Source organism: Agelaius phoeniceus, chromosome 2 (assembly GCF_051311805.1).
Source record: "Agelaius phoeniceus isolate bAgePho1 chromosome 2, bAgePho1.hap1, whole genome shotgun sequence".
NCBI classification, from domain to species: Eukaryota; Metazoa; Chordata; class Aves; order Passeriformes; family Icteridae; genus Agelaius; species Agelaius phoeniceus.
In genome coordinates this window covers 42,291,366-42,306,978 of record NC_135266.1, presented here as the reverse complement: position 1 = coordinate 42,306,978, position 15,613 = coordinate 42,291,366, and the positions used below count along the sequence as shown (strand labels likewise).

Sequence of the window (15,613 nt, the reverse complement as noted above, 5' to 3'; positions counted from 1 at the left end):
CTGTGGTGCCTGCCCAGCAGCCACAGCTTTGAGCAGGGTTTATATAGAGGTTGGGAGAAGCCCTCATTAGAGGGATTAGCACGGCACAAATCCTCGTGTTTTGCACATGACATCAAGGGCAGAAAAGATGCCAGTGTGAAAGCAAGGTTCTGGCAGCTTGTCAGGAGAGTGAATGCCTCAGATTCATTTCTCCAAGTCTTTTATGAGCTTTGAGAAATTGATGGTCTTGTTTTAGCTGAGGTGGCTGGAGAAACACATTTATTCTTTTAATCAAAACCCAGTAAACAGATGATAAATAAAAGAGGAAACCTCTTCTCTTTTAGTTCATTCACTGCAAGATAATACTTTCCATTAAAGCAGTAGCAGTGGAAAACTAACTGGAAGCACAGAGGATAGAGATGCACCATTAACAAAAATTAATAAAGTGGTAATTTGTGGTAAATTTGGGATGGAGATTCCACCTGCCAACTGCTGAACTTCACTGCTTGCACTAAAAACATCTGAGTGGCAAGTGGGGAAGGGTTTGCTTCCTAATAGCCTTTTTGCATGCAAAATTAATTATTTAATTGTTTTAAAGAGTGAATGGTCCTTATTTGCTCTGTAGTCCTTTCCCCATCATTACACCAGAGGTTGTTGTAGAGGTGGGCTGGCTGTTAGACTTTCAGAACTGTCACAGCTGAACATTTATTACCCACCTGGCAGGAGCCAGTCTCTGAGATCAATACACACACCAGACATGCACTTCAGTGGTTCTGTTCAGTACACCGACAAAAATATCCTTAAAAGGCTCCTAGTATGCAGCAGTTCTTGCCCTCAATGCAACTCCTACAGCAATAAAATTAATAAACAAAAATAAAGTAGTGGTAAGTGATTCTGTGAGTCTGAAGCAATAGCTATTAGTTCAGATCCACCATACTAAATAAAAACTGGCAACCCCCCTGCTTCACTGAAAGCTTTCACTACCTTCCCCCTCCACCTTCCCTGGCTCTGTTGTTTAGCCATTTTTATAAGCATATATAATGAAAAAAAACCATGGTTGTTGTGTCTGTGGTATTCAATCCTTCCATGGATGTTCAACCATTCTGCCACAAGAAGTTTTTCATCAATGCAGCAAATTATTGCCATCATGTAGCTAAAGAGTTCATCCACACCAAGAACACTGTCATCAGCACTTTTAGGTTCTCAGATCTTTATATGAAAAGCTTACTGTTTGACAGACAAACTGAAATATGATTCTACCTCATTTATGGAGGCATAAAGCATATTAGCAATACCATGTATTCTGAAATGGGTTTCAACTCACCTCACTTTGGATTCAATTTACCTGGAACTGGCTTTTTTCTGCTGCTCTTGACACAACATGTGAAAAGGACAGAAAGTATGAATAGCTGCTGAAAAAATATCTTGAAGAAGCTCAGGAGTTATAAATGGAAGAACTGGCTCAAAAACCCTCGGAAAGTCACTCCTCCCCACCCCACTCAGCACCAAAGTGCATCTCTCTGCTGTGTGAAGGATCTGTCTTTGAATCAATCAGACAAGGTCTTGTACCAAAGTCACCCACATAATATCTGAAAGCAATTAAAGTGAACGCTCACTTATCAGCATCACCAAAACAAACTCAAAATACACAGATAGCATTCAGCTAACCAATCAAACCCCTGAACTGGTGGGTCTATATGCAAAATATGTGTCCAAGCAACCATTTTAATCAAAGCTGGCTCAATTCAGACACCGATAGGAAGGTTTCTACAGCTATTTGAAACCTTATATGAGACAGAAAGAGTAAGCAGAGAGAAAGGTGAGGTACTGAGGCAGGCAAGATAAGGTAAGGCAAGAAAATAGGTTTCTAATGTAGTACATGAGGAAGGAGAAATCTGCTGTTTTTAGAGAAGTTGCAGTGTGGAAAAGGAACAGCAGGTAGAGAATGACATGGAAATTACTTAGTGTGCAGGGAAAATAAAACTGAGAGTAGAAGAGTGGCACATGTGTAGATTTTATTATGATTACTTCCCTCTGTCACAACCACGTAATTCTACAACACTGGGAGCATGCAGTCCTGGCATAGATGTAGCAGCAGTCTCTTGCCCTCAGTAATGCATTAGCATTTTAGGAGTGCCTTCCCTGGCTGAGGGGGAACACCCAGACAAACAGAAGGAGGATGCACAGATCCCACATCCTGGCGTCACTGCGTCGCCAGCAATGGTGGTTTCTGCTGCTGCATGACACGCCATGAGGAACACACTGAACAAAATTACAAAAAGACAGTTGTATTTCTACTAATCACTGGAAAACAGCAGGCACTGTCCATTCTTTAGCGTGTCACTACTGAGAAGTTCCTCTGTTTTTCCCACGCAATCACACTCAAATAAAGGAGCTGTTTTTGGGGCTGCACAGAATCAGCACTATACCAGTTTACAAATTAGTAACCTGAATGGCTTTCTATTTACTACAGAGTTTCACTATGCCTTGAAAAATGGGTCATGCTGTGTGTTGGTACTACTGCCCTGAACCATCAAAGGACTTTTCAGGCAGCCAATCTGAGCATATGAGCCATGCCAATTAACCAAACTGTGATTGCACTGCCTTATCCACAAGCACTGGGCTAGCATGCCACAGTTTGGCAGATGGGGAGCTACAGGAGTGGTCTCTGTGAGAAGCTTCTAGAAACTTCCCCCATGTCCAAGAGAGCCAAAGCCAGTTGGCTCCAAGGCTGAGCCCATCAGTGAAAGTGGCAGCACTTTGGGGATAACAGATTTAAAAGGGGAAAAGAAATTACTGCATAATGGCAACTGCAGACAGAGAGAGGAGAGAAAATATGTGAGAGGGAAAGCCCTGCAGACTCCAGGGTCAGAGAAGAAGGAGGGGCAGGAGGTGTTGCAGGTACAAGAGCAGAGATTCCCCTGCAGCCCCTGGTACAGCCCATGGTGAGGCAGCTGGGACCCTGCAGCCCATGGAGGTCTACAGGGGACCAGAGACCCACCAGCAGCCTGGGGAGAGCTCCACACCAGAGCAGGTGGGTGCCTGAAGGAGGCTGTGATCCTTTGGGAAGGAGGGTCCTGGCAGGACCTGTGCAGAGAGGAGGCTGTGCTGTAGTAGGGCTGCTGGCAGGACCTGTGACCCTGCGGGAACCCACACTGGAGCAGTCTGTTCCTGCATGACTGCACCTGTGGGAAGGACTCATACAGGAGAAATTCATGGAGGACTGTCTCCTGTGGGACCCCCCCAGGCAGAGAAGCAGGGGTATACTGTGAGGAGTTCTCCTGCTGAGGAGGAGGGAACAGAAGAGGCATGATAGACTAACCACAGCTCCCATTCACTGTCTCTCTGCACTGCTGGTGGGGAGAAGGTGGAGAAATTGGAGTGATGTTAAGCCCAGGAAGGGGGAAGTGTTTTTAAGATTTTATTTCCCCCCAGGAAGGGGGAAGTGTTGTGAGGGGAAAGTGTTTTTAAGATTTTATTTCTCGTTGCCCCAGTCTGATTTGACTGGTACTAAATTATACTAATTTCCCTGAGTCTGTTGTGCCCATGATAGTAATTGCTGAATGATCTCTCCCTGCCCTTATCTCAACCCACAAGCCTTTCTCTATATTCTCTCTCCCCTATGCAGCTGAGGAGGGCAGTGACAGAGTGGCTTTGGAGGCTGTCTGGCATCCAGTGAGAGTCAACCCAACACACCACACATCTGAGCTACTGGATAAGGCTGGCACATCTGAAACTGTGTTCAATTTTTAATTACATTATTTAGGATTTACTCTGAAAGTACAGGAAAACAGTATTTCAGCTACCTTGTAGTTTGGATTCATGCATAGGGTGACCCCCCACAGAAAACTTCTCAGCCTGTCATCAAAGGCTGGCAAAGAAGCTTATCCATAGGCCAACACATTTCTGGGACAAATACATTCACATATTTTTGTGGCAAGAGAGGGAATAAAGAAAAAGAATACTCAAAACTACAGGCAAAGAAATCACTAAACACAATTCACACAAGTAATACAGGATTCCTGAGTAGTAAGTAGGCAGCAAGTTCACTTTTTTTTCTCAATGACACTATTGTTTCTCAGGCTCCTTCTACTGTACTCAAGCACAGATTAGTATCAAGCCAGAAAAGTATTTGGCCTTTGGAATTTTGGAAAGAATTTTGGTCAAAATAAAATATTCTACATATAAACTGGCATGGAAACCAGTATATCAACAGAAGAGTAAATAAATTACATGACAATTCATAATGACTCTAGAGATAACAAGAAGAAAGATCATTTTATAAGGAAACCTGTCGCAGAGGTTTTCAGACACCCGTTCATGTTCTAGGTTTCCCCAATCTCCTAGCAAATGTATGTCTTTGGGATCTCTCAACAAAAGCTACTGCCCTGTCACCACCTTACCCCTTGTCTCCCTGTATGGTATGTGGGAGAATGAGGCCAAAGTCTGGCAATGTCAGAACAGCTCTGAGGATCTCATGATCCTGCCATTGCATAGAAACCCTCTTCTATGAACTATGAACAGTCTCATCATCTCCTGGCTTCTCATATTTAAGTTATTTATCCAGTCCTTTTCTAATGCATGGAATTATTTTCCTGAAAACCAATGTATATTATTTATATGATTTATATGGAACAACATGTTCATATGTTAGAAGAGCAACTCAGAGAAGAACAATATGCATGAGAGGTCTACGTTTAGACAGAGGAATTCCCCCCAGATTCTTCATGGATTCCTCACCAGGCCTTGTGGTCCAGCTGAACTCGCCTCCCAGAGGTCAGGATCTGACTGCAGCGGGAATTCCTCATTACTTAAAGACACACACAGTTCCAGAGCTCTGAATTTGCTGGCACTTTGCTTCTCCTCTCCCCAAGGACACATGCCAGCTGAAGCATGTACCCTGCACAACTTGAATAGAAAGTCCTACACTCATAAACTGCTTTGGAACAGCACATGCCAACTTTGTCAACTTTGTCAAAGTTGTGTCAACTTTGCCAGATCTCTCCACAGCCTTAAATAAACATTATTTGCAGACACATTTTTACACTTTTAAGTCAGGTGTTGCCTTACTGTGGTTTTATTCGTTTCTCTCTGAGATAAAGATTGAGCGCAATTTCATTTCTTTTGTAAGATCTTTCTTTCATCCTACTCCCTCGTTCAAGATGTCTGAGAAACTTCTTCAGTGATCATGACTATCATCATTTGGTTTATGGGACTCAGTCACTTCCTAACTAAACAAGCACATTTTTTCCAGTGCCCATATTATGTAGGAACATGGATATAAGCTTAAGCCATTTATAATTTAGATTAAAACAATGCTGACTGGCAGATCAAACTGTTGCTGTGGCGACCACCTATCCAAAGACAGCTTTACCTTCAGAATTATTTAATAAGATTCTATCCTGGGCTTACTATAAAGGCAGACATAGAATATAAAGTATGATTCACTTAAGAAAGACAGAATCTGGAAGGTAAGAGAACTAAATCTCAGTTACCCTGATGTTCACCAGTACCCTATGAAGGGAAAGAAGCACCTCCAGGGAACAGCACACCCCATTCTCAGGCAGGCATCTTGGCAAGGTCTTCTGTCCTAATTTCTCTACCTTGATGTTAAAAGGAGGTAAGGGTGACTAGTTTGACTTCAGACAGACACTGAAATTCTAAATGTCACTGATATCCAATGAATGTCACTAAATGGCTGTGGTAGGGGAGGGCCTGATCTACATAGAGCAGATCTCTGCCAGTTTACAAAATATGAAGTGAAATAGGTAAGACAGAGTCTCTTGTCTCAACAATTCAGCTATGAAACAAACTGTCCCTGTCACAGGGGAAGAAATATGAAGAAAGAAATCCAGATTTGACTGTACCTTATTTTTAAAAAGCTGAAAGATAGGACAAGTATTTGAAATAATATCTGAAATTATAGTCACAGTGTAGTTTGTTTCGGAACCTTACATTCAACTTCCCAGAGCTTGATCCAGAAGGCATTCTTCTCTCACAATTTTTATTCAAAATACTAATGCTACTACTTATCCCAACAGAAAATATAAAATGGAACAAAATATATTCATCCTTCATGTCATGTGGTCTAAATTCCAAGACCATTGTGAACAAAGTAATGAATGCTCCCTTGCTCTAAGCAAGAGGATGTATGTAGATTTAAACAAAAAATATAATGTTCCCCCTGGGGTTCACTGAGGGATAAAGACAGCATTGATGATCTTAGCTAGACTGAAGGCTAAGCTTTAGGTGTCCCAAATTTGCCTTGGTAACTGTACCATAAATTCAATAGTTCTACATATAATGGAATAAGAGTCCTATATTATTAGAAATGCATAAAGTAGGAACTCTGGAATAGATCACTGAGAAAAAAAAATTAAAAAGGAGGAGGGGAAAAAAAAACAATCACAGCCCAAATCTCCCAAGGAATGGGATCAAATGAGGTTCCTGAGCAGAACTCAAACAAGATAAACAGATATCCTATTCTGCTCGCTCACAGGGGGACAGGGGAAATAAAAGACTTGAATGTAAACTATTGGATTCTAGAAATGCATCATCAGCTGAAAATTTTTGTTGCCTTTTTAACTGCATTTATTTCCCAGAAAATTGAAAAGCACCATTCTAGCTCTTCTACAGGATCAGAAACCAAATAGACTATAACTAAGATTTGTCATTAAATACATAAAAAACCTAAATGTGACTCCTGACTCATGTTTTCTAAACCCCTTGTATCTGTCCCATCATGTAACTAAATGAGATTTACCAGATATCTGTAAAGAGTGAAGGAGACAAAGTCAGAAATCCTTCAGTCAAGAGACAGAAACAAATCTTTTCTAGCAAACAAACCCAATTTTTAATCCAAAGAGAAGGAAATTTTACTGCTGAGAGGTAGACAAGACAGTAACAAATATCAAGTGCAGAAATTCCTTCGGGGACAAGGAGGAGACTTTTTAAATTATGTAGATGTGCAGCTCTACAGGGGGACATGGAGGAAAAGGAGGAGCACTTCACACAAGAAACATCTGAACTTGAGCCTATGGACAACACCAGGCACAGCAACTTTGTCCCACCACTGTCAGAAATTCCAAATAGAGGTATTTCACAGTAAAGCTTTGAGCTTCTCCATTATTTGTCATGTTCCATGACTGCAGCAGAGCCAGAAGGTGGGGTGTGCCTCTCTCTGATCCTCTCCTTCTGCCCCAGTTTTCATGCACTTGAAACAGGAGCCAAGGATGGCCATGGAAAAAGCACATGAACCAAATCCACCAGATTTTGAATCTTTGCCTAAGGCTGAAAGCACATGAAAAGGTTTTTTTCCTCTGAATCCCTGCCAGGTATTAACTTCAGTATTAGGTGGGCATTTAAAAAAGCATATGTGAATTTATCTGTAGGAGCAGAGAAGCTTCCCAGTTGCAGAGAAGGAACTTTGTGACTAAATCATAAAGGCCTACTTAGACAGCCTGTATTTGTGTCCTAGCAGGGGGTTCATCTTGAGGGAAGAAGCTGATAGAAAAATAAATGGAAATGTTTGCTGGCAAGAAGAGGCCCACAGTGCAGCAAAAAAAGATTGTGTAAAGAAGGTACAGCTGAATGAAAAAATGCCTGAATATTCTGTGACAAGCAATAAAGCAACACTTGAGGTTATTTTCACAGAACCTGCCAAATCACATTAGAAATCTGCATCAAGCCCGCAAAATCAAACAGACAGGAGTTAAAAAGTTCCAGAATTGGGGTTATCTCTTAATTTTATCCTCTTCTTTCACATAAGACTTCAGGCCTTACTCAGTGTGCGCAACCTAAATCCCACACCAAACAAAAACCAAGATTTTCTTCTCACTCTCCCCATGGCTACCACCATTAATATTTCAGTGCTCCACAAAATTTCTGTTTAACATCACAAAAGCTCTGAGATTGGAATTGCCATTACAGGTAATATTATCTTTATCAATAAAATAGAATTTTCAGACACTAACATAACACATATTTGTCATAGATTCTTGTGCCTGGGTACTCCTGCTAAAAATCAGACCCTTTTGAGGGTGAGGTGAGACCCACACCCTTCCTGGCCCTCGAGGAACTCAGAAGCAGAGGAGACCAAACCTCCAGAGCAGCATGGGAGGTTACAGCCATAACCTCCCATAAAAGGAGCACTGCATAAAAGCTGTCCCTTCATAGCAAATGACCCTGAGCTGTCTCTCAGGGTGCCAGTGCACAAGCCAAGCAGAGAGTCAGAGGTCTGACACCCAAGCTTGCACCATGACTCTCCTTTATTCAGCTGTGTGGAAAGGCCAAAAAGTAAACAGCCCTTCTCTGGTTTTGCTTCTTTGATCACATATCTGCAGGAAATTAATACGTCCCTAACTCTTCCCCAAAGCACTATAAAAGTCTTTGATGAATAATTGAACACTTTTGGTCAAAAAAAAAAAAGCTACTTAACATTTCCTTCCATCCTTGAGTACTCAAGTGTGCAGTCTTAATGTTATTTCAAAACCTTAAAAAACCTTTAGGAAAAATAGTAATATAAACAGTTATACTACCCCTTACATGTCTTATCAGTAAGGATCTAAGCAACACTACTCTTGCTTTGTACTAATTAGATATTCATCTGCAGCAAGTGCTCCTTGTATTGGACAAGTAATTCAATACCAGTGCTTGTTGTGATGCTGTGATTAGAAAAGGACCAGTGACACCTTCTCATGAAGAGATGAAAGATGCTGAACAGAGAAGTAAGGGAGATGCTTTGCTGCTGTGTTTTGCACTGGTGACATCAATATTGAAAGTCCTTTCTCTGTATATTGTTCTGGTGTCAGCGTATTAAAAAGGTCACCAGAAAAAATAACCCAAAGGCAGGAAAAAATGTTTTAAAGACAGAAAAAATTTAATTTCTTCAGCTTACCAATACAAACGTGGGTGCTGACTTGACAGTTTTGTAATGACCAAATGCCAGGTACCAAGAAAGATCTCTGATCTAGCAGAGAAAAGGTTTAACAAAGGGCAGGTCCAGATTAAAGGTATATATTTGAAAAAATTGCAACAAATTACCAAAGACAACCAATGAACTGTCCACCTCTTCATGTCTTCAAATCAAAACCAGACACCCTCCTAAAAAATATGCTTCAGCAAATCCAAATTATTTTTCTCAATTTACATGTAAAGAAAGGATCAGGAAGACACAGATGAATGGTAAAGACGAGGTGACATTAATCACCAGCTTTCCTGGCCTCAAAGCTATTCCTTTGGCCTTGTGAAAAACGCCAATCTTTAAAATTTTAAAAGTTTAACAGCAATAAAATGGTTACAAAAAGAGTAATATAATGAGAGTAATAAAAATTTGGACAATTAGGATTTAGGACAATATGAGACAGTAAGAACAAAGAGTTATGGACAGTCCGGGTACCTCTTTCTGGACAAAATAAGCCCTAAAAAGGACACTCATTAACAGAGGATTAACCCTTAAAAACAACAGCCTGTTGCATATTCATACACTTCATACATGATGCATAAATTCCATTCAAACAAAGGACTCTGTCAGTGTCAACTTCTTCCTTTTAATCCTGACGGTGTCTTCATGGCAGAGCAAGGCTGGAAGAAGTTTGTTTCTTCTGATAAGGGAGCAATAAATTCCTTTTCTCTGAAAGATTTAGGTGTCCTGTGGCTGCTACCTGATGCAAGTACCTCAGTCCTTTCTTTAAAAAAAATCCCACATCCATAGTTTCTATTTTGACTACAAAAGTTACATTTTAACTGCAAAACTACATTTACCATACTATTAAAACATTAATACAGCACTACTACTCAATACAACATAATACATATTGTGAAAAACACCAATCACTTGTTTTTAAAATTTTAAAAGTTTAATAGTAATGAAATGGTCATAAAAATAGTAATACAATTAGAGTAATAAAAATTTGGACAATTTGTATTAGGACAATATGAGACAATAGAAACAAAGAGTTACAGATGTCCGGCTACCTTTTTCTGGGCAGAAAAGGACACACGAAAAAGGACACACGAAAAAGGACACAGGTTAACAGAGGATTAACCCTTAAAAGCAATAGCCTGTTGCATATTCATATATCTCATACATGATGCATAAATTCCATTCAAACAAAGGATTCTGTCTGGTCAGTGTCAACTTCTTCCTCTTAATCTTAACGGCGTCTTCAGGCCTGAGCGAGGTGGGAAAAAGTTTGTTTCTATTCTGATAAGGGGGCAATAAATTCTTTTTCTCTGAAAGATTTTGGTGTCCTGTGGCTGCTACCTGGTGCGAATACCTCATTCCCCTCTTTAAAAAAATATCCCACATTCATAGTTCCTATTTTAATTTCAAAAGTTACATTTTAACTGCAAAACTACATTTACCATACTATTAAAACGTTAATACAGCACTACTAATCAATACAACATAATACATACAGTAAATATCTGCGTAGAGCCATATAATATGCCCTTTTCACACTTTTTGTGAAGTAAAACAGTTTCGGCCATCTATTGAGAGTAGAGGAACAGTGAGGTCCGGGAAGTTTTGAAGTGCGCTTCAGATTTTGGCAAGAAGCAACCTCTAATCGCTCTGTCCCCGTCCCAATCCCCTCGAGCCGCTCTTTCCCCCTCCGTCCCTTCCCTCCCGCTCACCCCGCTCCTCACGCACACTTTCACTTTCTCTTCTGCCGTCCCTGCCGCCCTGAGGTAGCGAAGGGCAGAGAGGGAGCAGGAGTGAAGCTCGCTGCTTTCCTCCACCCTAGATAAAAAGCTTGAACTTAGAGGAGCCGGAAAGGGAACCGGGAAGGCAGGGCACGCTGCGCCAGGAGCGACGCTGTGGGTACGAGCCCGCAGGGCAATTCCCAGGTGCTGCCCAAGCCCCGGGGCGCTCGGAGCCCGCGGGCCGGGCCAGCAGCGGGATCCGCTCGCCGCCTCCCGGGAGGGCGAGGAAAAGGAAGAAAAGGTTCTGCCGAAACCCGGGATCGAACCAGGGACCTTTAGATCTTCAGTCTAACGCTCTCCCAACTGAGCTATTTCGGCTGCCGTGGTCGCCCCTTTGCGGTGAGATAACACTAATCTATTTCTCCACACCCGTCACCCAGTGGCTCGTAGTTTATAGTCTAAATAAAATGGTTGTTATCAGTCCTGAGGCGCTGGATGCCGCAAACGGATCAATGACGGGTCCCCGCAAACAAAATTACGCCGTAAGCCAAAGACAAAGCAGCAGTAACACAAAATTGTGTATATACAAACATCTATGCATAATACACACGTTAGAATGAAGGTGTTTTGACAGTGGCTCCGTGGATTATTGCGGGAGGTAACAGGAACTAGAACATTATGTGGGACTCAGGAGCATGGAATTGGCAACATTTTACCTTCAGTTTTCAGGGATTTTATTTTAAAGCCTGACAAAATATGTGCAGAGATGATGGTGTCACAAAAATACATGAACAGGAAGGGCACCTGCTCCTTCTTGTCTCCATGGTCTTCCACTGGAGAAGCTCCCTGTGTCCACATAAATCACAAATCCTGACTAAGTAGTGTAAGAAGAAAAAATAGTCTACATTCACGTTGTGGATTAGGCATTGATTTCAACAGGCAACTGGTAACACACACCTGTGGCTACAGGGAAAAGGTATAGGATGCATCAGAGTGCCCATGTTAGTGCCTGTGGTGGGCACTGACATCTCAAGTTTGTGCTGATTTGCACAGCCCATGGTGTAGGAAAAGCCACCTGTGAGGGCATCTCCTACTCACACTTCCTGCACACTGTGAGGGGAGAGAAGCTGCTTTGCAAAACTGTCCACTGCTGCTCCCTCCTGTTAGTAAAAACACCAAGACTGTCTTCCATAGTACTAGAGGAATTTAACAAACCCCTCCTTTTTCAAGGAGGGAAGAAGCAGCCTCAGCCCAAGCCAGGCATGTGAATATTTGGTAACATAAATCACCCTGTTTCCTTTTATTTTTCAGAGTGTATTTTTCCTCACGTTGTCCCATATTTGTGGGTTCTTCAGAGCTGCTAAGTTTCCAGGAGTCAAATACCTGCTTTCAGAAGTACAAAGGCTGAGGACTGAGTGAGCAGTTTAGCGACTGAAAACAAAAACTCTTCACAAAAATAAATTCAGTCAGGGAGAGGTTAAAAATCCACCCACACTTGTGTTTAAGAGGTGTGTGAACAACATACTGATACAAAATCTCATCTTCTCATGATTTTCCATTGCCACTGGCAATGATTGTTTTGCTGAGAAATGATGAACATAATCCCTTAACAAGAATGTCTCCTACTGATGCAGCTAACACAATCTGGGATCTCTGGTGCAGATAAACTCCAAATGTGCCACGGCATGCACAGAAGTCAAAACACCATTGACTTAAGAGTTTTCATACATTACCACAACAATCAGAGGTACTAGGGAGCAATGGGTTATTCTGATTCTTATTTTTAGAAATCTCTGTTTTGCCAGGTGAAGTGGAAATAACAATGGGAATAAAAATAAAAACTAATGGTAATGCAAAACACAATTAAAGAGAAAGACAATTCAGTTTCAGATATAGCATATTTAATAAGAGTCAACTTTTCCCCTATCAGAATTTGGTGAGGGGGTTTGTATTAAGTTTCTCCTTGTGTAGAGAGATATTTGCATTTCGTGCCTGCCTAATGAGCAGAAGAACACAGTTTCAGCAAAACGGAGCATTCTGAGTCAAAAAGCCACAAACCAACAAAAAAACCCCCACATTTTTTACCCACAGTCTTTCTCCTACATCAAAGAAAGTAGAGTGTGGACAAACCAAAGGTATTTTCAGTCCGTCATCTCAGGACAGTGTAAACTATCCTAAACCACAGCTGACACCCCTTAATGCAAGCAGCACACAAATTTAAGCAAGTGCTGAATTCAGACCAGAGAAGGCCTTGGAGAAAGTAAAAGCTCTCTTTGTTGCACAAAGTGGAGCTGATACACACACACCACAAATGCCCCACAGGCCACAGCTGGCAGGGTAAGCTGTGCCTGCCCCATCCCTGGCAGTGCCCAAGGCCAGGTTGGACGGGGCTCTCTGTCCCTGCACATGGCAGGGGGCTTGAACTAGGTGATCTTTAAGGTCCTTTCCTGGCTGAATCACTCTGATTCTGTGAGTGCAGATGGCCCTGCCTCAGCTGCCCACTTCAGTATCTTCCTGTTGTATTTTTTGAGACCCTCATGGCAGGAAGGAAATGATGAATCTGACTCCATGTTCTCAGAAGGCTAATTTATTATTTTATGATACTATATTATATTAAAGAACACTATACTAAACTATACTAAAGAATACAGAAAGGATGCAGACAGAAGGCTAGAAAGATACTAATGAATCTCATGACTCTCTCTCCAGAGTCTGACATACCTTGGCCCCAACTGGCCAATGAGTGAAAACACTCACAGCAGAAACCAATGAAACAACCACCTGTTGGTAAACAATCTCCAAACACATTCCAAAGCAGCAAAACACAGCAGAAGCAAATCAGATAATTACTATTTTCATTTTTCTCTGAGGCTTCTCAGCTTCCCAGGTGCAAGATCCTGGGCAAAGAGATTTTTCCAGGAAATATGACTGTGATATCTTCCAAATCCTTTCACTTGCTGCTGGCAAGGGATGCACTGAATGGCAGCTGTGGTACACCAAGACAGTGAGTAGCAATCTTGGTTTTCCCCAATGCACAAGGGATTTCAGGAGCTGCTTCCCAAAGATCTGATCCAATTAAGAACAGTAATCCCAAAAAGAGATGCAAACCACCCAAGTTCCTGATAGAACCTGAATCCAAACTTCTGCCAAAGTCCAGCCCTTCTCCCTTAGAAAGTTTTAGCAGTTAAGTAAAATACATCTTTACTCCATTTATTTTTCTTACTGGTGTGGCCTCACTTTGCTCTGTGACATAAACCTTGAAAGAGTAGACTGAAAGGTTACAGTGTTCACAGTATTTTAAACCACTACCTCTGCCTTCTGCAGAAATGCTCCCCAGTAAAATCAGTGAGAAACAAAACCTGAAAGCATCACATTTCTCCACACTGACAGTTCACTAGTTGATCCTTTGTCCTTTTCTTCCTACAGAAGCCAGAAGGCCAATGGCAAAATAAGCTGTTTTCTATAACAGAAAATACTTTCCCTTGTGAAAGAAATGCTCCTACCACATCACTCAGCTGCTAAGAAAATCTGCTGTACATCAAAGTAGCTCAAAGCAAAAGCCTCCTACATTTCTTAAATACATATATTTCAATATTTTAAAATGTGCATTTGTTTATATATATACAAGACAAACATCTCAAACCCTTTGATGAGTTAAATCTTCAAAAACATTTAAATAAACTAGAACAGCTTTCACTAAAAAATTAATAGACCCTATTGAAAATCCACCAGGTAATATCACTTCTTCGGATAGTCATATAAATATCAATGCTTGCATCTTCAGCATCTATACATTAAGAACAACTTTCAAAAGTTCTGTTCAATAAACCAATCACTCCTTACTGCTTTCTTCTGTGTATTTCTGATAACACTGGTTTTAATGTTCCAAGACACTGGACCTATTTTCAAAGGTTAAAAATATTTTAAAGTTAAGGTTTATGCATGTTTAAAATAGTAAGATTTTAGTTATCTGTAATCTCTACTCTTAAAAACACAACACAGCCAGTATTCCAGTATAAGGAGATGTGAAAGACACATATTTTCATGCAACCCACCCAAAGCAGCTGTCACAGCAATGACAAATACAGCTAAGACAGATATTTCCAGCACTTTAGCTATTTCTGGTACTGACTTTTACAAAATACAGAACAGTAAGATGGATATCATAAGGAAGGATGCACTTTGTAAGGAAGTCATAGATCAAGAAAAGTACAAAAATTAAGGGAATCTTTGAATGTAGTCAGCAACATGCATTTGACAGTGATTCATCCATAAAAGCACATCTGGTAAGCCAAGTATGCAACAGATCATTACATATGAAATCCTGTATCTTCTATCTGTCCCAAATGGAGGCTTTTACTTCCAAATCAAGCATCAGTAACTGCCACACAATTCTACTATTATTATCCCACTGTGTAACAGAAAACTCACCTTCAATAACAGGCCCCTAGACTTTAAAACCCATACTTGGCACTGGAGTAAGCCTAGAAACTTCCTGGTTAGCCTTCTTTTAGAGTGACTCTTGCCAACCACAAGTGGCACTTTATCAACAGCACCGTGCACCACAAGGGAACACTTGTGTTTCAGGAACTAATTCTCAGTTGCTGAGACCCTTTAGGAGTCACAGCTTTTTCTGAGTACACCACAGCATCCCAGTCCTGTGCCACTTGCAGCTCTGCCCAGGGGCCACACAGGATCAGGGAATGGGCCAGCTACAGAAGCTGAAGTGACAAAACCAAGAACAGTGGTCCTTTTTATGTTTGTCAGATTATCTCAAAGACAAAAAAGTGAAGGTAATTTTTCAGGATAGAGGAAGAGGTAAGAAATACTTTTTTAAAAAATCCACCATCTTTTTCAGCATGCTCTTCTTAATTAGGAGAAACCAGATACACCATAATATTTATTATTAAATCAACTTTGAACAAGATTCATTGACATATTTCTAGAATTAGAGTTTTTTTCCAAATTTTATATTAAAACTCAAATACTG

The 15,613-nt window shown here is 41.0% G+C and overlaps 1 non-coding gene across 1 annotated transcript; it reads right to left on the bottom strand.

Annotated features, from left to right (window-relative positions):
* Positions 1–10,928: 10,928 nt before the first annotated feature.
* Positions 10,929–11,001, bottom strand: TRNAF-GAA (transfer RNA phenylalanine (anticodon GAA)). The gene has a single exon. It is a non-coding gene; the product is annotated as a tRNA-Phe (tRNA).
* Positions 11,002–15,613: the final 4,612 nt, after the last annotated feature.